This window comes from Doryrhamphus excisus, chromosome 21 (genome assembly GCF_030265055.1).
Source record: "Doryrhamphus excisus isolate RoL2022-K1 chromosome 21, RoL_Dexc_1.0, whole genome shotgun sequence".
In the NCBI taxonomy this organism is placed as follows: domain Eukaryota; kingdom Metazoa; phylum Chordata; class Actinopteri; order Syngnathiformes; family Syngnathidae; genus Doryrhamphus; species Doryrhamphus excisus.
In genome coordinates this window covers 6086348-6112239 of record NC_080486.1, presented here as the reverse complement: position 1 = coordinate 6112239, position 25892 = coordinate 6086348, and positions in this window count along the sequence as shown.

The following is a 25892-nucleotide window of genomic DNA, read 5'->3' as shown; positions in this document are numbered from 1 at the left end:
TAAAAGAACGTCCCCTGATAGGGTCCCCCGGATCTCACTCGGAAAACTATTTACAAAATAACTCATATCAACCTGACAAACTGAGTTTCTGTTCACGGGTTGTATGTATGTTTGTTCATGCGGCACTCAGGTCAAAAATATAGAACAGCATTAGGTCTCCTTGACATAGATTCTACAAGTCTCTCGAGTTCTAATGAAGACATTAACCTCATTACTTCAACAAATATTCTGATTTTTCCCTACTAAAATTATCCTTTGAGAGATGCTTTCAAAAAGAAAGATTTTATTAAGAGACTTGAGCTCTCTTCATAATTACAAACTAGCTTTTACCTGGGGACAGTCTTAAGATTTTGGGACATCTAAATATGTTTATACTGGTACAAAACAATACTCACAGCAACATATAATGTGCATATCCCAGATAGTAGACCATGAACCTATACAATGGAAAGTCAGTCATTTTATTTTGATTAGCTATAATGTTCGTTTGTAAGACCAAATGACTAATGGATTAGAAAAACAATTTCTTCAGATAGATAGAAAAAAAACACCACAGGACGCTTGCAAGTCCAGAGGGTGACCCCCAGTCCCCCTGCATCATTAACCCAGTTTGTTGTGAGGCCCTGCCACATGGTGAGGTTGTGTTTTTGGCATGTTGCGTTATCAGTAGTGATGGGCCGACTGATTGCAGCTTCACAAGGGAGAGGACATTTCCACAGCCCATCTATCACAGGGTTAGATAAACAGATGGAAGACTGTCAGCGGTACAAGTGAGGCAGCCATGCTGGCCATTAGAGCGATGCTTTCAACAGATTTGGCACAATGTGAAAAAAAAAATGCACTTAATGATTTATTACTTAATGACTCAATGCCTTTCTATTCACGTTTTAATATATTAACTACAAAGATTTAAATTCACGTGCAGTTAAACCAGACCTTTCACCACATACATTATGTAAGCACTTTTTTCATCATATGGGAAGCAGTGCTGTTAGCCATGTGGTGCTATATTTTGACACTGTGGGTACCAAACTTGTCATGCACATAGCTTAAGTGGGACTTATATCCTGACATACATGTAACCACACACAAGAGCTCTGCAATTTTTAGGAAATTTATCGGCCATGGCCAGCATGTAGAAGAAGTAGTTTGGTCAAAGGAGTTGCAAGTGTGTCGTACCTTAGTTGGTAGTTTTAAGAATCATACAAGGCTGGTGCAGCCCGTTTAATTCAATTGCAAGATGGGTGGACAAACTTTTACAACAAAGTATCATAACTTGGAGAAGGACATATATACACTCCATACACCAATCAGACAAAACAAGACCACAAATTATGAATAAATGTGACAGACAACCTTCTAAATATGTTTTTTTTAACATTATTAGAGCCCTCTAGACATGAAATAACATAGTCACCTTTACACATGTAATAAGAGTAAGAGTAAAAAAGCCATTTAAGACATAAATTAGAGTCTTGCTCATGTATGGTGTGTTACGATAAATGTGTTCCCTCGGGGACCTGAAAGAAAGGAGGACAGGAAGTCAGGGGTTAGCAAATAGCCGCAAATGTAGCCCTTGTTTTTATTTTAATTAGCGATTATGATGGGATAATGTTGTGTCATGGTCGTGGTGTACCACACCTCTCACCCAAAGTCAGCTGGGATAGGTTCCAGCACCCCGGCGACCCTCGTGAGCATAAGCGGTAGAAACTGAATGAATGAATGAATGAATGAATTATTATGAGATAATGTTGTGTCATTGTCGTGGTGTACCACACCTCTCGCCCAAAGTCAGCTGGGATAGGCTCCAGCACCCCCGCGACCCTTGTGAGGATAAGCGGTAGAAACTGAATGAATGAATGAATGAATGAATGAATGAATGAATTACTATGGGATAATGGTGTGTCATTGTCGTGGTGTACCACACCTCTCGCCCAAAGTCAGCTGGGATAGGCTCCAGCACCCCCGCAACCATCGTGAGGAAAAAGTGGTAGAAACTGAATGAATTAATCAATTATTATGGGATAATGGTTTGTCATTGTCATGGTGTACCACACCTCTCGCCCAAAGTCAGCTGGGATAGGCTCCAGCACCCTGGCGACCCTCGTGAGGATAAGCGGTAGAAAATGAATGAATGAATTATTATGGGATAATGGTGTGTCATGATGGTGGTGTACCGTACCTCTTGCTTCAAGTCAGCTGCCACAGGCTCCAACATAGCCCAGTGATTCTGGTGAATGTATATATATTTTTGGTAACAGGCTGTATTCAACCAAGAAACACCATGATTTACAAATTAATATATGTTTTAAATGCATGATAGCGTGAATCAGCAAAATTCACAACGCAAAATATGACTGTTGATAAAAAAAATATTACTTTTACCAGAAGTGAATTATTCTCTTCTTTTTCTTATTATCCAGCTTTTTCTTGTCATGAGCAATTAACATTAAAAAACCCACGGGAGTCAGTACCTCCCAGCCGTGAACCTCCACACGTCACTGATGGTCAGTGTGTCTTTATGGATCTAAGGCTTGGTGTGATTTAACTCTGGACCGGTACATTTACTGGAAACAAGGGCTTAACTTTGATTATGCAATTATTGCCTGTCACACTGTGACAGGCTCCTACAGCTACAATATGATGTGGCTTTCAGCCTGACAGCCTGCACAAAGTCATTGTAATTGTGCCAAAGTGTATTGGACACTGTGACTCAACTACTATATATTAACTATATATATATATATATATATATATATATATATATATATATATATATATATATATATATATATATATATATATATATATATATATATATATATATATATATATATATATATATATATATATATATATATATATGTGTGTGTGTGTGTGTGTTCAGGCCAGATGTTTCTGTGAGTTCCAACATAGTACAATTCCCAGTTTTGCATGTCCAAATCGAGTAGGAAGAAGCATATCATAGCATTTATTCACTTCCTCTATTTCATCCCTTCCCCCTTTTTGTTTTTGTTTTTTTTTAGACACTGAATGTAACAAGGTAATGAAACTAGGGATGTCCGATAAATATCAGTAACGGTAATTATCGGCCCAATACCAGCATAAAAATGTGATATCGGTATCAGATTTTTCCTGATCATGAAAAATGATGTTAAAAAAATACTGTATACAACAGGTGTGTTCATTCCACCACAGGCGATATGCAATGTTAAACATATCGGTATCGGCTGATATCAGATATAGATACAGATAGAAGGTGAATAGAAGGTGATAGAAGGGTAATAACAATGCAACATTTTCCACAATCAAATAATCAAGACACAATCAAATCAAATAAAAATAACAGTAATAGTAATAAATAATAGTAAGTAATCATCATAAAATAGTATAGTATATACTTATACTATAGTAATAGTATAAGTAGGGCTGTCAAAGTTGCGTGAATGGAAGTTTCCTTTAACGGTGTTATTATCGATTATAGCTATTATATCCATTATAAACCTGGAATATCTATGTATTTTAATGCCTGTTTTAAAACAGAAATTAAATTGCATTGAGTTGAATGTATGTATGTTCCTAAATAAGCTTTTCTACTCAAACAAGAATTTGAAACCAGTATCATAAATAAAGAAATCTTACCTGGAGCTGACACTGTAATTAAAAAAAAAACAAAACATGTCATCACGATTATTAGATTAAAATGTATTTCAGACTGCAGTTAATTAGGACAACTGTGATGAATTGCGATTTAATATTTTAATCTATGGACAGCCATAATAGTAAGTAAATAAGTACAGTAGACATAAGCGAACGAGTTCAAGACTGTTCTTTGTATTTTACAAACATCAACAGCTTGTATTGTTTCTTTGTACATTATTGTAGTTCTTTAATTATTCTATTCCGTACTTTGATTCCACATACTAAAAATGCTGTGGGTTTTTTAGCGATGTTCTCTCTCATTTTTCCCCGAGATCATATTTCTCCTCTCTTGTTGAAAAAATACTATGACGTTTTTAGGTAAAAGGTTATTGCTTGCTTTATGCATGATTTTAGCTGTTTAAAATGCACTAAATCAGCAAATTTTTATATTTGGGATTTTAGAAATAGAGGATTAGTACGTTCTGTATATGCAGCATTATGGATTATTAGTTATTGTCCCATATCTCCGCACAATCAGTCTGATATCGTTCTACCAGAGAGCAATAAAGAGTATGAAGTGATTTTTGTCCAGGACAATGATCACACAATTTATTTAAAATAATTTGCCAGTTCTCAGAGGAGAGCCAGTAGTATCCACTCTTTTGTCTGTCCCCTGCAGTGGCTTGAGGCTTGTGTAATATTTTTGTAGCTTGGTTAATATACTATAATATATTTTTGAGGATTTATTAGGACTTTATTGTCAGAATCGGTGCCTCCCAATGACCTGCTGTTAGGGATTGTGGATAATGGGCAAAATTCACCCCAAAAGGTGCCATTTTCCTAATAATACCGGAAAAATAATACCTAATACCAGAAAAGTCTCCAACGACAACAAAAAAAGCCCCTACATTTGTTGCCAGTCACCTTTAAGAAAATACGATGCCAGGAGGGTTTGGAAAGTTGCCAGATTTAAGCGGGGTACACCCTGGACTGGTCACCAGCCAATCGCATGCCAAATTATTATTTTTTTTTTTTAATGTGCGAGGAAGCCGGAGTACCTGACAAGGGCAGAACATACAAACTCCACACAGAGATGCCTAACGGAGATTCAAACCCAGATCTCCTGACTGTGTGGCCAGCATGCTAACCACTTGGTCACTGTACTAAGCTTGTGTGCCTGGAAAGTGAAAGTTGAGTTGGACTGAAAGCGAAAGTTAAGCTGGTGTGACTGAGAACAATTCATCTATTGTGCGTTTACCAATATTTTTATGAGTCATATTTATGTGACTGACATTGCCCTGAGTTATTACACTTTAATATCTAACACTGATCTTTTTCTGGTCAATTTTGTCCAACCATTTGTCGGACAAATAACTGACAGCAACATATCCCTGGACGAACTAGAAGCGTTCTCTCCTGCAGACTTCTTTACACATGCACAACACGTGCCAGATGTATCTCTTGTTGACTAATTACTAAAGTGATTATGATAATTATGCCTTGCAAAATTGCAGGCGGCCTCGGTCCTCGAATGTGACCTAACCAGTTGCCATAATAGAGATACATAGCGATGTCAAACAAGAAATCTAGAAAATGATTTCTGATGACTGCATACTGTATGTGTGGAAGAAGAAGGATGAAGAGACGATTCAACACAGCCCCTGACTCACCTTAAGACAGTGGAGGACAAAGATGAAGAAATCCTACCATGCTCTAAATTACATTACATATTCCATGCAACAATTATAGTGATGCTCTTTGTCAGGTTCACAGGAAAGTCATCTTGCCTATTCAGGAATAAATCTATGCCTGCGGATTAATTTTTTAAAATGGTATCCATTTGAATACCGAATTCAGCAAGGAAGAGGTTAAGTGCACCGCTTAGCATTCCAGACACCTCTAGCCTCAACCTGCAAGTCCAGCAGTCTGCATCATCCCTTCTCTGCAGGATGTGAGGACATCAATAAGCCATCTCCAGCTGCATTGAGTTAGGCTACTAAATTGATCATTGTTATCTTGATGACCATGCACCATCAACACTAAAAGCCAGCTTCCATGTAATGGAAGTGCTTTTCAGATTAGATAGGCATGAGATGTCTGTTCCGTGTACAGTTTCAGATATAGTTTCAGATACGATTACTGACCTTCAATGCTTATATCATAGTATGCATTTGTTGGGATTGTGTCTCGAGGCAACTTAAAAAAAATTCCATTAGCATTTCTTGAATAAAACTAATCTGCATCAATGATAATCTTCACATAGTGAGGCACAACAATTGTTTATAGTTATGGTGTTACTAGAAATGTATTATGGAAAGGCCCATATGTTGTTATTGTATTTTGGTCTTCTGGTTTATTTCATTTCTACTGCCGAAGATGTTATGCACAGAAAGAATACAACATAGCATATGTTCAGGAGAGCCAATCTTCCCACGGGTAAATAAATGTAAACCATGAGAAGGCCACAAGGAGGTCCTACTGTCAAATACTGACAGGAGCTTGACTTTGAGCTGCAGTGGAGCTGGAACCGGAACTGACTACAGGGCTTTAAGTATTGATACCTGTCCCTTAAGCTACAGCAGACCCGGAACAGGAACTTGGAGGTTGCAGGGAGGTGAGCGCCATGAGGCTGCTGCCACCGGGATGCTGATTCCTCAGACAACATGGCCGCTCCTGTGCTGTGGTCAGCATGGATTTGCTACTGAGCACTCGTTATGCTAGTTAACCCTACGGACATAGGCCGGACAACCAGTGTTAGTGAGTCCAACTGAAACCATAGTCGCGTCAATTGTACGATTGTGCATAGTCGTACCTGGTAGACGTCAACATAACATAACACTCATTCATTCATTCATTCATTTTCTACCGCTTTTCCGCACGAGGGTCGCTGGGGTTGCTGGAGCCTATCCCAGCTGTCTTCAGGCGAGAGGCGGGGTACACCCTGGACTGGTCGCCAGCCAATCATAGGGCACATATAGACAAACAACCATTCACACTCACATTCATACCTATGGACAATTTGGAGTCGTCAATTAACCTAGCATGTTTTTGGAATGTGGGAGGAAACCGGAGTACCCGGAGAAAACCCACACATGCACGGGGAGAACATGCAAACTCCACACAGAGATGGCCGAGGGTGGAATAACATAACATAATAAATTATATGACATTTTTTTCTCTAGCAAAAGACAGATTAAAGACTGAGCAACCAGTTTTGGTACTTTGATATGTACGATATTTACTGTGCGAAACAATACATTGCAAAGGGGTGTCCAAAATGGGGTGTCCAAGGTACAGCTGAGGGCCCAATCCTTAAATATAGCTGTCTCAGTTGGGAAAGCCAGACTTCCCGGTCCCGGGCCACCCCCTCCAGCTCCACTGGAAGGACACCAAGGCGTCCCGATTCCAGCTGTGAACATAATCCCTCCAACCTTGCCCTGGGTCATTTTTCCGGCTGGGCATGCCGGAACACTCCCAGCTCACCCAAACTACCTGTTTGGGTCTCCCAGGTCTGTCCAGCATCCTCCCCCGCCATCTATTCCAACTGATCACCAGGTAGTGATGATACAGGTCTGATGATACGACTACAAAGTCGATCATAGACCTGCGGCCCAGACCGTCCTAGGGCCAAGTGCACTCATGGACTCATTGACATCGCTATGTTCGAACATGTTATGTTATGGACAAACAGAAGTCCAGTAACATCACACCGCACAGGTTCAGATCAGGGAGGTCGTTCCTCCCAATCACACACCTTCCAGGTCACACTGCCATTGCCCACATGGGCGTTGGGGTCTCCCAGTAGAACGAATCCCCCTGATGGACTCCAGGAAGGCTGGGTACTCTGAGCTGCCATTTGGTGCATACACACAAATGACAGTCAGGACCCTTTCGCCAGCCCGAAGGTGTAGGAAAATGACCCTCTCGTTCACCGGGGATGACTCCAACACAGTGGCACCAGGTCGGGACGTGACGTTCCATGTCCCAAGAACCAGATTTGGCCACCGAAGACCAGGTCGACCAGGCACCAGTCCTTGCCACCTGCCACCCAACACACAATGCACCGGACCCTTATGCTTGCCCCAGGAGGTGGTGGGTCTACGAATCCTGTGTGGGATTTTTATGTTAGGACCTAAAATAACCCAAACTTTTTTGTTTTGAAATTTCAAATTTATGCTACTAGTTTTCCTTCTTTCCTTTCCTTTCCTTTCCTTTCCAGGATTTTTAGTTTCACTGTTTATGTCTTACTTCTGGTATTCATGCCCTTATTTTGTGTTTACTTCCTGTTGTTGGGTTCAGTTTCCAGCCGCTTTTACTTCCGTTTTTTTTTTTTTTTTTCGGAGAATTGTGTTTGAATGGTTGCTGTACGTCTGTTGCTTACTTTGCATTTTTGTTATGCGTACCTTCTATGACTTTTTCTTTTCTACTGGCTTTTTAAAATGATGTCATATATAAAACAATTTGTTGGCCAAATCAAATTGTGTGATCCTGGTATGTAATTAAATTAGACTGTATGTGCTAATTATGAATGGACTCTTAATAGCTTATTTTCTTTTGTTTAATTTATGTTGGAGTCCAGCTGCACAAAATGTACAAAAAAATGCAATTACGATTTTGCAGGTGAGAAATATTTCCACATTGCCAAAGGGCCTCGAGTTTACTGTGTGTTTGAGATGTGAAACAGAAAGAGAAAAGGAATGATTGTGGTGTATGTGCATGTGTGTGTGTATGTGTGTGTAGAGCCGCTGCTCAAGCCCATTACACACCCGGGCAGAGGGCATTGATCAACTGTCTGGACAGTATTGATAGAAAAATCCCTTACAAGAGAACAAAAATGAGAGAGAAAAGAAACTGCAGTGGACAGAGTGAATTTACAATTTGTTGGCAAGAGCAGAGGAGAACTGGAGTAGTTTGTTGCTCCTAATACATACTAATATTGCACTGAGGTTGTTTCCTGTGTGCCAAGGACAAAGACAAAGATCTCCACAGTGAGATGGTCCAAGTTTGTATCAAATAAGCCTCGCAAAATGCTCTGTTTGATGAGGCAAACCGTGACAATATTAGTTACATTCCACGTCCACCAGTGAATAGCAAAAATCAGTCAGTAATTGAATACGCCCCCTCCAGACCCTGCTTCTCTTCAATTGCCATTGCTCACAAGTGGCAGAATGTATCAAGCTAGAGTGGTTCACCTTGAAACCAGACTGAAGAAGTTCAAAGAAATCGCTTAAGGCCATGTGATCAGCTGTTGCGCTACACTTTATTTCAAGGATTTTTGAAATAAATAAATGAGATTGGGCACCGAACTATAATTGGAAATACTCTCAGGTTTTAGCTTTGGTTTTTTGAGTCGAGGTCGAATCACCACAGTCTCCAAAGATGCAGGCACAGTACTGGAGGAAAGCGATAGATTCATAATATTTAACATTGAAGGACCTAAAATTGGGAACAGCTCTTTAACAAGTTTCCCAGGAAGCAAGTCAAGCAGGCATGTTATCTGTTTTGCTGTTTGTAAACCCCTCAAGGGATACTTCCTCAAAATAGGAAAAGCTAGTAAGACAAAGAATAGAAGTAATGCCAACAGTAGACTTGACCGCCGACAAGTTTAAGCGACATGGAAGCAGGGTGTCCTTAATTGTAATTTTATTTACATTATCACGTCCCCAACGATACCTATGGTAATGGTAATGGTTTAATTTCATTTGAACATGCATCAGATTACAATTGAATGCATCACATAATCAGTTCACAGTTCCACATGTCCAAAAGGAGTAGGAAGAAGCAAAGCTTATTAAATCCTACCCCTCCATCTGGTACTTTTACAATCAGTAACTGTTACATTTGTTCACTTCCTGTTCCTGCTTTCCGTAATACAGTTTAAGGTTTTTTATTTGTTTTTTATTCGTTTTTTATTTTTACATTTTGTAATTTTTTGTCCCGTACCAAAGTACGAGGTGATATGACCATACAATGACATAATGAGTACCATAGTAAGTGTCAATATAGTGATATATATATATATATATATATATAGCACATGATGACTGGTTGAAGACTCTTCATCCTTGTATTTAGCAAACATCAACTGCTTGTATTGTTTCTTGAATTGTCTCATCGTTGTACATTGTTTGAGTTCCTTACTCAATCCATTCCATAGTTTGATTCCACATACAGAAATGCTATGGCTTTTTAACGTAGTCCTAGCATATAAGTGTTTCAAATTTACTTCTTCCCTGAGATCATATTTCTCCTCCTCTCTATGGTTTGTAAGGCGCTAACGTGACATTCAAATACAATAAACAGTCAGATTTTCAGAATAAAGTGGTTCAGACTCTCCATTTAACACTTATATATGTGATTTTCCAGTTTAACAGTGTTATCTCTAAAGCCTAGGTCAAAACCAAACGGGCTCAGACGGCCGGTTTACATGCAAAAAAAACAATAAAATGCACACAGGGCACACATGTGATGTGTTTATTTTCGAGCTGTCTGACGCACCGCAGAGGGTATTTGTCTTTCGTATGTTTTGCTGGTTTCAGGTTTGGGCAAAATGTAAATTATTTTCCTACATCGCACTTGCAGACTCCTGTGTGTGTTGTGCACCACATTTTGCATCCCACATACGTAATCAGTGCCTCTAATGGATGTTTCGTACATCCTTCCTGTGTGTTGAGATCTTATGCTAAGAGTCCACTGGGCCGCGCCAGTTCGTGCCAGTTTTCGTGCCAGTTCGCGCCAATGCAATTTGCTATGCCACCTAGTGTCGCCAATAAGGTGCCTAGTGGCGTGCAGTGGCTCAAACTGCCTCCCAACTGGCTAGTGGTGGTGGCAAAAATGGTGGCAAAAATTTTGTTTGCCGGCAAGAAAATGTCAAAATGTTTAAAATTTTTGCCGCGCTGATTGCTTAATGCAAGTGGCCACCAAGTTGAACCAAATGTCACAAACAATCAGCCAATTGGAATCCACTGGAATGTAATGGCACGCACCAAGTTGCACCAATGATGCTGGGAGTCCACTGGGCCGGCGCCAGTTGGTACCAGTTTGCGGCAAAGATTATGTGATTGGCGTGTAGTGGCTGGCTGTGGTGCCGAATTAACGGCGACATGGGAACATGCTGAGAGAACATTAATTCAGTGGACTCCTTGCATTACTATTACTGCATTAACTATAATTTCCACTAAAAAAAAAAAAAAACATACGTAAATTGTACGTCTGTTTGTGAATGCGATTCCGAAACGCTAAGGGTGGGCTGCGTGGCGTTTTTATTTGGCCGTTCAAATAAATAAAATAGCTTTCTTTAGTTTTCAGGTGCAGTCTGTAGAATTGTTCTGGGCTTAAATGACATCTGCTTTGGTTCTGGTGGCTTTTGTACAAAAATATAGAAAAAAAATTCTGGCAGCTCCTGTAACATCAGCAATGGGTTTGATACATTTTAAACCATCAATTAAATAGCACATTTTCCGTAGTGCTACTTTTTTGTGACAATATTCCTATGAATATGAATGAAACATTTTTACACAAGTTCCGCATTTCTACCAACATAAAAACCTTCAGTTCATTCAGGGTGGACCAAAAATTTCCATATGTCCAATTCCCACTTTTCCAGAAATAGTACTAATAATACTTTTTCCAAAACAAATAGCCTCCTGATAAAAGGTTCAGTTCAGTCAAAACATCAAAGCTGTCTATTTTCGACATTGCAAATATCTCAGGTTCCTCTGAAGTATATGTTTCCAGTCCCCCCCAAAAAATTCCTGTTGAAATGAATGATATTTTTCTCCAGTTTCCGGTTGGTTATAAAATCTATCCAGCTATCCTAACTTGATAATAAAATGTTCTTCATTAGCGTGTGACGAGGAATTGTGAATGCATTGGAAACGTTGTGATGTCATTGAGTACTTTGCAAGACTGCAGCCTCATATTAATGCTTCAACGAGTCTTTGCCAATGATCATGACAGTGTACATATGAGAAGCATAACAAGTGAGTTATGAGGATGTTGATGCAGCAACTGTGTGTGTGTGTGTGTGTGTGTGTGTGTGTTTGGATGTGTTAGTGAGCTCTGTGAATCTGTTTCACTCTGATGATCCCTAATGAGAACTAAATGAAGCACTTGGGATGTTGGACGATGGAGTGAGTACCTTGGACACAAAAATGAAACAATCACAGGAGATGCACACGCAGGAAGATATTTAATTTCCATTTCACCTTCAGTGTGCATTCCTTTTGTTAGAAAGACACAACATGCACTTTAGGGCAACACTTGTACTTGACTTGAACTATGCTATTGGAATCTGATGCTGGATGTTATTCAAATGGCCTCAAGCTGCAAGTCATAATGATGTGTCGGGAACTCATTTGTGCAAATTACCATATACACATTTTCTTAACTAAAGAGCTTAAATAAGAAATGTGCAGGTCAACTTGTATTGATTTATTTTTTTTAACAATTTTTAACTTATTACCAGACTGAATATCTAATACTGTGTACTGTACGTGGTGAAGATGAAGCTCAGCCAAGAGGCAAAACTCTAAATTTACTGGTCGATTTCCATTTCTACCCTCACCTATGAACTTTGGGTAGTGAACAGAAAGACAAGATGGAGTTTTCTCCAAAGGGTGGCCATGGTCATTTCGGAGAAACTCAAAGTAGAACTACTGCACCTCCTCACTGAAAGGAGCCAGATAAAGAGAAGACCTAAGACGCTTTGGGTTCTGCCCGGAGGAGCTGGACGATGTAACTGGGGAGACGGAAGTCTGGGCTTCCCTGCTTCGGCTGCTGCGCCCGCAACCCGACCTCGGATAAGCGGAGGAAGAAGATGAATGCATGGATGTCTAGGCAGTACGCCAGGCAGTGAACCATAAACGGGGTTTGTTTATTCTAGATTAGAGTTGTGCTGTCAGCCCGACATAGATTAGTTTTTACTAACAGGAAATACCAGATCCAAAGAACAAGGTCAGGCTGCCACCAGAAAGCTCAAAGGAAAAAGCCCAACTGTCCAAGCGTGTCTAGTACTATATCTTTCAGCCAGATTATGAAAGAATCAGATCTTCTTGTGCTTTCCATCAAAGCTGTCTACCTTCTTGAGATGGTATTTGTACCTTTTGCTTCAATCACTAGCATTGCTAAATAAATATGTGATGGTGGATTTAAAATTGGCAAGTCCTGATTAAGACAAATTAGTACTTTGAGGCGGGAGACCCTGGTCGTTCCAGGATCACCCGTATAATTATCCCATTCAGGTTGCAGACTTTGTCGTCAATGATTGACTGATATTCAGAATGTAGACATGAGAGAGGAATTTTTGTTACAAATCAATGCGATTCTCTTTTTCCACCATTTATTGGCTTTTAGCAAACATTTGCTAAATACATCTCTCACTATATTGACAATTCATACATACAAGGTACATCAAAAAAAAAACCTTAAACTGTATTATGGAAAGCAGGAAGTGAACAAATGTAACAGTTACTGATTGTAAAAGTACCAGATGGAGGGGTAGGATTTAATAAGCTTTGCTTCTTCCTACTCCTTTTAGACATGTGGAACTGTAAACTGATTATGTGATGCATTCAATTGTAATCTGATGCATATTCAAATGAAATAAAACCATTACCATTACCATTACCATTACCATTTGTTTCTGCATATTGCCACCAACCTCAAAAATGGTGTGTGAATCACAATGATTATGGTTATAGATTCATTATACATTTGTGTTTTTTGCCCTTTGCCAAACCCTCTGAATTTAATTTAATTGCATTCATTGTCCCATCAATTCTATTCATTGAGTTGATTGTGGTGAAGACAGTGACCATATTCTGTGGTTTCCTGTTCATTGCAAGAAGTCATCCCATATTTTGACAGTGCTTTTCAGACCACAGAGTCCAAACACCATTCTTGATTTGTTTTTCCATTTACTGGTTTTTGTTGCTTGTGGCTTGTGAAATACATGTTTGCCACCATTCCATTGCAGTTATGGCTTTTTTAGTTTACTTTTCACAATGCCGACTGTGCTCGTAATAGGCAGTGCATAAGCTGAAAGCAGGTGTCATTTTCTCTGAAATGGGTGGGATATGAACCAGAAGTGGGTGTGGCTTAAATATGTACATTATTTTGAGTCTGAAATTAACATGGATTGTTTCGGTATTTGTTATTATTCAGCGATATGTGTACTGTGTAAGTGGTTGGTAGACTAAATAGTTTTTAGTATCAATTCTTCTACAATGGCTGCACAACAGTCGAGTGGTTAGCATGCAGGGCTCACAGCTAGAAGACCCGAGTTCAATTCCACCCTCGTCCATCTCTGTGTGGAGTTTGCATTTTCTCCCCGTGCATGCGTGGGTTTTCTCCGGTTAATTGGTGACTCCAAATTGTCCATAGGTATGAATGTGAGTGTGAATGGTTGTTTGTCTATAGTATGTGCCCTGTGATTGGCTGGCGACCAGTCCAAGACAGCTGGGATTAGGCTCCAGCACCCCCGCGACCCTTCTTCTACAAATTTGAGTTTTTTCTTACGTCATCTACAATGTCCCGTTCACAAGCCCATAAATAATGAGGTCCACAAATGGCCACCACTTACCGGTGGGACAGCACTTACATAAAAAGAGCCCCGCCCCCCTTCAACAATTTCATTGCACTCTATTCCTGAGTGTAGAACCTTCACAGTCAAATGCCCAAAGATCATACCATTTGGAATTCAACCACAATATGTCTCTTGGACAGAAAGTTGCTGGTGCTACTGTCATTGTGCAAAATGTCACACAAGATGTCAGCATTCTGTATCTACCTGACTTCCACATTTCACATTTCACCCCTTGCCAATTTCATAGTACACTATTTTCACAACAAAGCTGGGATTTTAATGCTGCCCCGATTTACGTGCCAAGTAGTGTGTTATATGTCAACACTTTGTTGATGTTCGACTGATATACACCATTCCAGGATGAACTTAGAACTGAAACCTTATTAAACACTAAAGTTACACCAGTTTGCTCGATGTCTTATATATGTCTTATATCCATAAAAAGACACTGACCACCACTATTGGTCAGTGCGGCTGTTTCTTGTGTTTTTCTATTAGTTTTTTTTCTAGTTTGTTCTTGTGTGACTGGCCGTCCTGTTATCGGTTTTGGTTCTCTTTAGGGATTAGTTGTGTTTTTTTAGGGTAGCGGTGGTGTGGCAGGACGAAGCCCTGTACAGGGTTGACCAGTTCACATCACCATCCTTTTGTTTGTTTGGGCCGGCGCATCAAGACTTTTTCCTTGGGCCCGGGAGGTTTTTTTTTTTCTTCTTCCGTTTTCTTAGTTTAAATCAACTCTGGTGAATGCGCTTTCCCGCCTCCTGTGTCCTCATTAAATATGTTATGTTCCACTGGGTCGTAACAGCTTCACAGAAGTGGACACTAAGCTTTGAGTCTCATAGCATTGTGCAACACAGATCCAGAAAATAGAGACTTTTTCAAATTTTCAAAACAAAGAGAAATCACCTGTTTTTTTTCTTCTTCTGCTCTTGTAGAGAACAACAAATAGTTGGACATTGACAAATAATACACACAATCAGATTGGACCCTTTGTCTAATTGAGATGGGTCTGTGTTTTTGTGTTTTGTAATTAATTTTTTGCTGCAATCTGTTCCATGTTCATCATATACATTAGAAATGAGCGAGTACTCAACTATCTGTATCTGTTCACCCATCTAAATTATCTGTATCTGTATCTGTATTTTGAATGGGCGGGGTATAAACCAGAAGTATGCGTGGTTAAATCAGAAATAGGAGTGGCTTAAGTTGGTACATTATTTTATCTCTGAAATTAAGATGGATTGATGAGAAGCTGCTATATTAATTGTTTATTATCCAACTAATTGTGTACTGTGTATGTGTGTAAGTGTGAACTCAGTGTTTTCTTAATTACTTTATGCTTTTTTTAATTTTGCAGCTTTATTTAAAATTTTGTTTCCACAATGTGACATTCACAGGCTCATAAAAATGCGCATCCCTTTGGACCCATTTGGACCCATCCCATTTGGATATCCCTGGTTTATATATTTCAGTGGGGGGGGTTAACAAATCAGTGTATCCATGCTTTTTTAAATGACCCCCACTATTAGCAGAAGTTGAGGAGGTAGCTCCGGCACCAAGCCTCTCGTGATTCCCGGACTGAAATCTGTCTGTACAGGTATTGTTAGGAATCAAACATTTCCTACTGTGTTCTGGGTGGGTACTGCAACATGTGCTTATGTGCTTGTCTACAACAGAGATCACATATTCACCAAGACCTTTCACTTGGTTCAAAAGCGTCCTGTACTCGCACAAATGATACGTCCAGCAGGTGTAAAGGGTGGAAGGTAGCAAGCCGGGGCAATCTGAATATGAACATGAACATGAAAAGAGCAAGATAGAATGGACAAATAGCACTTATCTGATAATCGTTCTAGCATTACCATTGGTTAAACACTTTCCCTTGAGTACAACACTTAGAATTCAGTCAATAATGTCACTGTGTTTCTCATAATGGAATTTGTATTTTTTTTTCTTGGTGGACAAAAGCTTAAAGTCAGCATGCAATGAAAAAATGAGGGAATAATGGGAGATGGTCCACTAGTTAATCAATCACCATAGTGACCTCAAAACAGCCAAAAAAGGAAAACAATATTTCTACATCATTACCATTCAGTATGGCATTATTGCCCTCCAGCTGACCATCCCCACCACTCTCATCTCCCTGATCTGTTTAATCTCTCCTACCGCTGGACACTTTACAGCCAGCTATAAACAATAAGCCCAGAAACTGTCTTTGTGCCTGGCAATGCAGTGGCAGACATCTCCAGGGGTCATCTAATTAATGCAGGAGATTATTGCCGGGTCCCTGGGCCGAGGCTCAGCATTGCCGTCTCCGAATTGAGTCATTATGGGAGGTAATGAACAGGGTGAGCAATCAGTTTTGGTGGGAGACTTTGCAAGGGGATGCTTCAAATGTCAACGCCACGATGTAATCATTTGGTGGTGCTGGAAATGCGCTGTGTTTTGGCATAACCAATCACGTGGAAACTAGACAACTACAGTCGTTAAGGGATATATTCGGAGAACTTGGAGCTTGTGTTCAAGCCTCTGCGTTTTCTGAGTTTGAACCCTGCGGCTTTTTAGTACTGTGACTCATGCACAACTAGTGACTAACACTTGTGACGTCTTTATTACAGAACTACGACTGATTGTTTAAATACTGTGCCACTCACAGATCAGTGAGGAAACTGTGGCTCTTTCTTTGGAAGGAGCCAATCACGAGCAATCAGTACACTCACAACAAGCTTGTCCACCCATTGGAAATTGTAGGAGGTTATTATTTATAACAGTATAACAACAAAACAGTCGACTCATGGTGTTATCTTACTGAGATGAACACTAAATTCATCACTCAGCAACTTTACACCACAATAGTATAGCTCAGAAATATAAAAAAGCATGGACCAATACAAGTTTAAAATACAAAAGCAAGGCGTAAAAGGCATTGTGTCTGAGCAACATAGATAAACACTAAATTCATCACTCAGCAACTTTACACTGCAATAGTATAGCTCAGAAATATAAAAAAAGCATCTACCAATACAAGTTTAAAATTCAAAAACAAGGTATTAAAGGCATTGTGTTTGAACAACACATTGATTGGTGTGCTGCAATGATGTCAGCTTCCCTCTGGTGAACAGAGGCAGCATTGCAGGGCATTCAGGGCAGTATGTTACTTATCCTCCAGTGAACTGCTGTTATGGTAGCAATACATTATGGGTTGATGGTAAAATAGCTGTTGTTTGTTATTTTAAACTCCTATTGGTACATGTAATGAATATTTCTTAGGTACATTTTGAGTGTTAAGTTGCTGTGTGATGGTTTTAATGTTGTTTGTAAGTTGAAACCGTGAGTCAGACTCTTAGATTGACTAATGACCGCCTGCAATTTGAAATGGGTTGACAAGTTCATTGTGAGGGTTGTCAGAGCTCATGATTGAGTACTGTCAAATAAAGAGCTGTACTTCCATAATTGATGTACCATGATGTACCATACATCGTAAAGCAAAACGTTGCTTTTTTTTCCAAATTCCCAAATCCCAAATTCTACATTAGAACCCATTTAAGTTGGTTGCAAACAAGCAAAACCAAAAATAGCCGTTGCTTGCGCATTCAATTATTGTATAGTCTTATGTAACAGAGCTGCTACAATATTTTCATTGTACGTATGTATTCCCCATAATGACAATAAAACTTTACTCCAACACTTGTCAACATAAAAGGATTTTAAAAAATTATAACAATAAAAAAAAATACCCCTTTGTCTCTCAAATTCAATGTCGACAAAAGCAGGGGACCAGGACTTAATGAGTTGTCAACATTGTCAACATAAACGGCACCCATTTCAAGTTCCACTGTATTATCTAGTGTACAGCACTCCCGGTTAACTGGTTCCATTGAATACAATTTGTACTGAGAGCATAGAAAAACTGTTTGTCAAAATACATTTTTAAACATTATTAGAGCTCTCTAGACATGAAATAACACCCCTATACTCACCTTTACACTCGTATAGTCAATTTAGTAGACAGAAGAAGAAAAAAATAAGTCTCACAAGTCAGCAGTGGGAGAGTTCCTTGTTGTTCTTTTTTTACTTCCTGTTCTGTACAGTACTTCCTGTGGTGGCTATTGTGCATTTTAACACTATTGTAACAGTACTGACACCTAGTGACCAGTGTAGAATACTACATATCAACACGTCTTGGAATTTTCTGACTGCCTTATATTTATTTTTAATTTAATACTTAATTTAATACTTAATTTAGGCAAAAAAAAATGTGTTATATTTAAATACATTTTACATACATTTCATATATATATATATATATATAGCACATCATGACTGGTTGAAGACTCTTCATCCTTGTATTTAGCAAACATCAACTGCTTGTATTGTTTCTTGAATTGGCGTTGTGCATTGTTTGAGTTCCTTACTCAATTCCTTACTGCATTCTATAGTTTGATTCCACATACTGAAATGCTATGGCTTTTTAACGTAGTCCTAGCATATAAGTGTTTCAAATGTAGTTCTTCCCTGAGGTCATATTTCTCCTCTCTTGTAGAGAAGTATTGGATGACATTTTTAGCTAATTGGTTACTTTTAGTCTTATGCATTATTTTAGCTGTTTGAAGATGAACTATATCAGCAAGTTGAAGTATTTGTGATTTTAGAAATAAGGAGTTAGTATGTTCTTTGAGTTAGTAGGAGTTAGTATGACCTTTTTTGCAGTACATTTAGCGAGTGAAGATTGCTTTTATAGTTATTAGCCCATATTTCCACACAATAAGTAAGATATGGTAGAACCAGAGAGCAATATATCGTGTATATCACAATTCAACTTTTAATGGATGGAATCCATCTGCATGCAGGACATGATTAGACATTATTAGAGCCCTCAAGACATGAAATTACACTCTTCTAGTCACCTTTACATGACATTATCCAATATAGTAGACATAATAAGGGAAGCCAAGCCAAGACACAAATAAGACTCATGCTCGTGTGTTACTGTAAATGTGTTCCTGTACTCGGGGAGCTGAGTGATGAGCAAATAGGAAATGATGTTGAGCAAATCCTGATGATCCAGCAATCAAGTCTGGTACGTGTGTGTCTTACTGTAACATTACAGTAACATTACTGACATCATAGTGACCAATGTAATATACTACATCTCATCACTGCGTCTTCTGAATGCCTTATTTTAGTATTTAATTCATTTAAACGTATTTAAGCTTGAAACCAAGAAACAGCATGATATAATAACAGATATATTTTTGAAAAACTGATAGAGTGAAGCCGTGAAATTTGAAGCACGGAATGGGGAGGGATTACTGTATCACAATGCCATCCCAGCAGCAGATAACGTGACCTTGAGCCAGGAGTCGGCCACTGGTAGCAGCGTAGATGATGGAGCAGTAAAAGTGTTGTCTCCATTAAGCAATATATTGCTGTTTTAACATAATTTATTCTGTTTGATTTATTATGCCCATTATTTTCCCTCAGGGGAAATTCAATTTCCACCGCTGTATATCTATGTTGCACACCACACAGAGAACCAGACAGATGCAGCAGGAATGAAAGAGAGCGATGTCAAGAGTGAGAGGGCATGCAAACTGAGGGGGTTTGATGTCTTGCTTAAGGGCACCTTGAAGTATCGTGCCAACAACTAGGCAGTTTATCAAATCAAATACTTCTGTCAGTACACTTCAATATGTTTATTATGTACGTTGTAGTTCCTCAGGGCGCAGATGTTGACAGTGTAGTGCTGCCCCCAAACAGTCATTTCGACTGTTGTGCATTTCTCTCCTTTTTAATGGTGAATTGCAACCACTTCAATTAGTCTGGGTGTGTCCAAAGTGCGGCCTGGGGGCTATTTGTCGCTCGTGGCACATTCTAAAGGTGCAATTCATCAACAAAATTTTTAAAATGCAAGAACAAAAATAGAAAAAAACAGTAATAAAGGTGTTTCAATTATGTTGAAAAATTATGATATGTCATAATAGCATAATAAGAAAAAAAGGCCTAAATTTTACAAGACTAATAGGACAAACAAATAAATAAATACACAGGATTAATGTTGAAACATTACAGAAAAAATGTTAGTTTTTAAAGTCATATTATGTGTGAAAAAATTATAATATAACAAGAATAATAAATAGGTCAAAATATGATTCTATTATTATTATTATTATTATTATAAAATATTATTAGTCAGAACATTACAAAAAAATGTAAATGTTGAAATAGCTGGAAAAAATAGCTATACTATGTTTTTTCACAAAGCTGGGATACAAGCTGTTTTTCTTTCAATATATATAACAAACTACAAAAACAAAATGTAAAATATTAAAATGGCCTGCCCAGCTTTCGATTTTTGTTGAAATAGCTGGAAAAAATATCTATACTACGTTTTTTCACAAAGCTAGGATACGAGCTGTTTTTTATTTTAATATATATAACAAACTACATATCAAAATGTAAAATATTAAAATGGCCTGCCCATCTTTCGATTTTTCAGTGTACTGCCCTTGATGGAAAAAGGCCACCCCTGGGTTAGTCCCTTCCCTCCCGTTACATAAGCAAAGTGGCAGCTACTAGATCTTAGCAGTTTTCACCATTCACTCCTATAGTGAATGGTCATATAGAACAACAACGTTTGGGCCAATCCAGCCATCAAATGTATTGACGTCAGTGCATCGGACAAACTTCTCTTCTGCTGACAGCTCAGCACCTAAAAGGGTGTCAAACAATCATGTCAATGTCACAGCTTATGACACTGCTGATGACTCATAGGTCCCTTCCAGTGTTGATGTGACACATTGACATTGTGGCAAATAAATGTAAAACACAGTGTGACTTTTATAAGAGCTGATAATGGCAATCCTCCATTAAATGTCGGTTTAGCATGGTTGCAGTATTTGAAGTACTACAGTGTGTTGTAGTGTTGAACCTTACAATGTGAGGCACTGTGTGTGTTCACACTGCAAACGTCCTATCTTGTTGTTCCGCTGTAACCAGGGGAGTGGATCTAATGAAGTGCAGATTGCCAGATTGGCAATGACTGTCTTAGACGGGATGACACATTATGTAAAAAGCTGTCCTCCATTCAGTCACACTGATGTGTCATGGAGGACAGACACGAGTAAAGTAAACAGCAGCAGCTGCCATGTGCCGGATAACTGACAACACTGATACGTTCAAAATGGCCTATTTATTTATGTGAAATGTATGTGTGTGTGTGTGTGTGTGTGTGCAGCTGTGTTTGTGCATATATGTGTGTTTGTAGTCAGGTCAAGTCGGTTTTGTGAGGATACACCAAAGAGTTTGGTTGTAAGGTTAACATGAAAACAATATCTAGCGTTATAAAAAAAAATACAAATAAAAATCATCAGACAGCAGGATCTGATTCTTAAAGGCATGCCTATAGCCAGCCAATTATAAGGTCCAATAGGTTTGGGTGTCGATATGAGGTGTGTGCATGAATTAACAGACAGATGCACAATGCAACTAACAAATGCGGTGTGGTTTACCAGACCGCAAAATGAAAAACATCCATCTTGTCCCTCTTATTCATGGTCAGGTTGAAGAGAGATGCTAGGAATTACCTCTCCAGAGGTCTTTCAGAAGAATCCTGAGGCAATCCCAAGGTCAGTTGAAAGATCGGTTCCGATGACCATGCAGTGACAACTTAGAAATGGTAGATGGTCTTTTCACAAGGCGCTTTGACACAGTTTTCACATTTAACTACTGATAACACAGCATCAGGAAAAGTGGGGGTTCAGTATCTGCCCTAGGGATACAGACGGAAAATCGAACCTGCAACCTTCAGGTTGACGACCACTCTACCACCTGAGCAATGCCGCCATTCCCCAGGGGACCTGAAACCATGGAACTTTTTAACCACTTCGATCACCTCAGCATCAGATAGGATTATCTTGACTTCTTCCTTTCCTAGCAGCCCACATCCATCTATCCATTGTTTACCTGGCCCTCCCAGATCCAGATCTTGACCCACATCTTCCAGAACTCCTGACTGTGTGGCCAACATGGTAACCACTAGGCCAGCATTCATGGAGTGGCCCACAGATCAAATAAAAGAATTCAAAACATGGTTACTCTGATCAAATTTGCATAATGTCCGACCCATTTTTACCTGTAACCTGTCTCGTTATGTAGTTCAATCCCCCTGCCATACACCATAAACAGTGTTGATAGACTGATATTTCTTTGAAAGTTCTCCTGAGAGAGACCTCCGCCAAGAGTCCCCACAACAAATTTAGCTCAGTCCAACAGCAGCCACTCACCACCAGGCGGTAATCAATTGAATCGCCAAACGTCTGCCTCGGGTGTCGTGGTGCCGTGTTGGAAAAAACTATTCTAATGAAGAAACAATGCCTGATTTAAACACAAAACCTGCACTCTCTTGAATGCAAACTCCTTGCAGAGCAGTCGGATAACAGCTACAGAATACCAAGTGGTCTGTCCATGTCTGGCCAAGACCGGCTTTTCAACTCAAGGGGAAAAGGTAAAGACCTATTTAATGGGAGCTTATATTTGTCTTGAATGGATGGCGACCAATTGGGGCTCCGCATCCATTAGAGAAAGGGACTCTAACTTTTTCCACTGAGGAATATATACTGAAAATTAAATGATGCAGGGTCCACTTTGATGATGCAATTTTACACTTTGACATTTTCTAACTCAAACCATGTAGATAGTTAAAATACATTATAGAGTTATATTCATAGATCGAATTAATCGGGAGGACTCGGTTTGATTCTCCGGTTTCCTCCCACATTCCATAAACGGGAATGTTTGTTTGTCAACTGGCTGGCGACCCGTCCAGGGTGTACCCCACGTCTCGCCCAAAGACAACTGGGATAGGCTCCAGCACCCCCGCGAAGCAGTAGAAAATGAATGAATGAATGAATGAATGACTTGGTTTGATTCTCCGGTTTCCTCCCACATTCCAAAAACGGGAATGGTTGTTTGTCTATATGTGTGCTGCAATTGGCCGGCGACCAGTCCAGGGTGTACCCCGCCTCTCGCCCACAGACAACTGGGATAGGCTCCAGCATACCTGCGACCTTAGTGAGATTAAGCAGCAAAAAAGGATGGATATCAAAGACTCGGATGAAGGTGAAGGTTCTTTTTACCGAAAGCAACCAATTTCCTTTGTCCTTTTATAACTTTGCTTTGCTTCTTCACCTGTTGTGTGACCAGAAACAGATACTGTATTGTGTGAATGAAAAACAAGCCCAAGCTAAGCCCCCAACCTGTGACATCTTCCTGTGAGTCATACTTGTTTTTAATGGCTGAGTGCATGACAGACAGTACCTATTCCAAAGTGAGTAATGATACTCAGAGCATCGTGAAAGAATACTTCAGAAGCTAAAATACAGAGAATGATACATGACTTGTGAACACAATATGAAATAGTTAATGACACATGATAAATGACTTATAAAGATGACATGGAGTGGTGCAAATATGATGAACATGATACATTGTAAACATATGGAGTGGTGCAAATACAATCTGAGGATGGTTTTCCTTAGACTCTGTGTGTGATATATGTCGTCTAAATGGTGACAGGTAGCGGGCAGCCAATGATCTTCTGGACAGTGTTGATACCTCTCTGGTGGACTTTTGTGTTCTGCAGTTGTTCTGCTGTGCTGGCACTCACTACGGAGCAATTATAAACGGACTGTAGTAGACCTCTTGGTAGCTGGTTGCTCCTGATGTGTCTCAGGAACTATAGCTTCTGCTGTGCCTTGATAAGGATAGCTGTGGTGTTAGCTTTCCAGGTCATGCCCTCCACAATCTGGACACCCAGAAACCGGATGTCAGAAACTCTCTCCGCGAAAACCCCATCAATGAGTTGTGATTGGATAGCCGATGGCTTCCTTCTAAAGTAAATGTATCCCTTATTTAAAATAACTAAACAGGGTACTTGGGAGTTTATTTAAACAAAATACAGATACTGTACATTATATGTCCATAGTAGTTTTAAAACTAAATCAATACCGGAATATTTCTGTAGCTTAGTAAGATGTAAGTAAGATGTTGAATTGTAATATTTGACACACTACTAAAGGATCACTATCGTTAATTCTGTTAAATAGCAGGAAGTGAACAAATGTAACAGTTACTGATTGTAAAAGTACCAGATGGAGGGGTAGGATTTAATAAGCTTTGCTTCTTCCTACTCCTTTTGGACATGTGGAACTGTGAACTGATTATGTGATGAACTCAATTGTAATCTGATGCATGTTCAAATGAAATAAAACCATAACCATAACCAAATATAACATGTAAAAAAAATTACTTTTGGAAACTCATGATCACCACTCCAAAATTTAGCATGTACATCACTTAGGGACTGAATCAGATAAAGTCAATGGCAAATCAGTACAGACCCTATTTTAGGATATTCAAAGTGTTGATGATAAAAGGTCTCTAAGAAATTAAGCGTTCATGTTTTATTTGAGCGCCTCAGCTTGTTGTGTAATAATCTATGACTTATCCAGGAAGTTAAACATGTTCCACTAGGCTGCAGCCTTAAATACAACACAAGATTTGCAATGGAGTTGTTATCCATACTCCAATATTGCAATGATTTGCCCGAGGGGTTGCAGCAATTACAGGGCAAAAGGTGTTAATATCAAAAAGAGAGTTTGGGCATTTATGTCTGTCTGCTAGATTGTCTGGGATAAAAAGTCAGGAAAGTCACTTTAATACAAGAAATGTGATTATTGTGAAAATGGGAAAGCTTGAAAGAGAGAAACTGTGGATGTGGATTAGAGAACTGGTGAAATCTTCTTTATATCTAAATGATTGACGTCATCAAAAAGGCATGAGGCAGTATGGGATAGATTAACTTGATCATGTGATAACACAAATAATCACAATTAATCGTGATTAATCACAGTTACTTGTAGTTAACCGAAATTAATCATGATTAATCACTTTTCCCAAATCAGTGTAAAATATGCTAATTTGTACTGTACATTGTTAACAGAAAAATAACATTTTTAATAACATTTTTTCAGTGTCGGGAGGGCTGGGTCACTATTACGGTACCTCTTCATCTGCTTAGCGTCGACAAAGTGCAGCTTGGAGATAAATTGAACCACCAACAAGACCACAGGGGATTTTCAGAAGGGGATCAGTTGTGGTGTGGGTCGATTTACTGATAAAAGTACATTTAATTAGATACACGCGTGGGAGTGAGAAATATCTTAGATAGACTGAGGTTCGATGTTATATGGTCAGTTAGTAGGAGCAAGTACACTAAATGAAGACATAATTTGTAACAAGACATCCTCATAAAAAGAAAAAAACAGGAATAACACAAAAATGTAAAGTCAGCCAGAATTAATGACAAATAGTAAAATGGATGCTAGAGGTATTATACCACAGGTGGGAGGAAGTTAGTCTTTTTGCAAGTCTCAAGTGAGCATGGCCAGTTTTTAGATCCTGACGGTATAACAACCTTGGCCAAAAATATCACAATATTATAAATGAAGCTGTAAAATGTATTATTTTGAAATATATTTGTTCAAAAGAGAAAATAAGCCAAACAAAAAAGTCATTTTTAAACCATATAATAGAACACAGTGTAAATGGAACAAGGGATCTCAATGGAGTCTAATGGAGCTAATCCTCCAACTCAAATCACAATGCA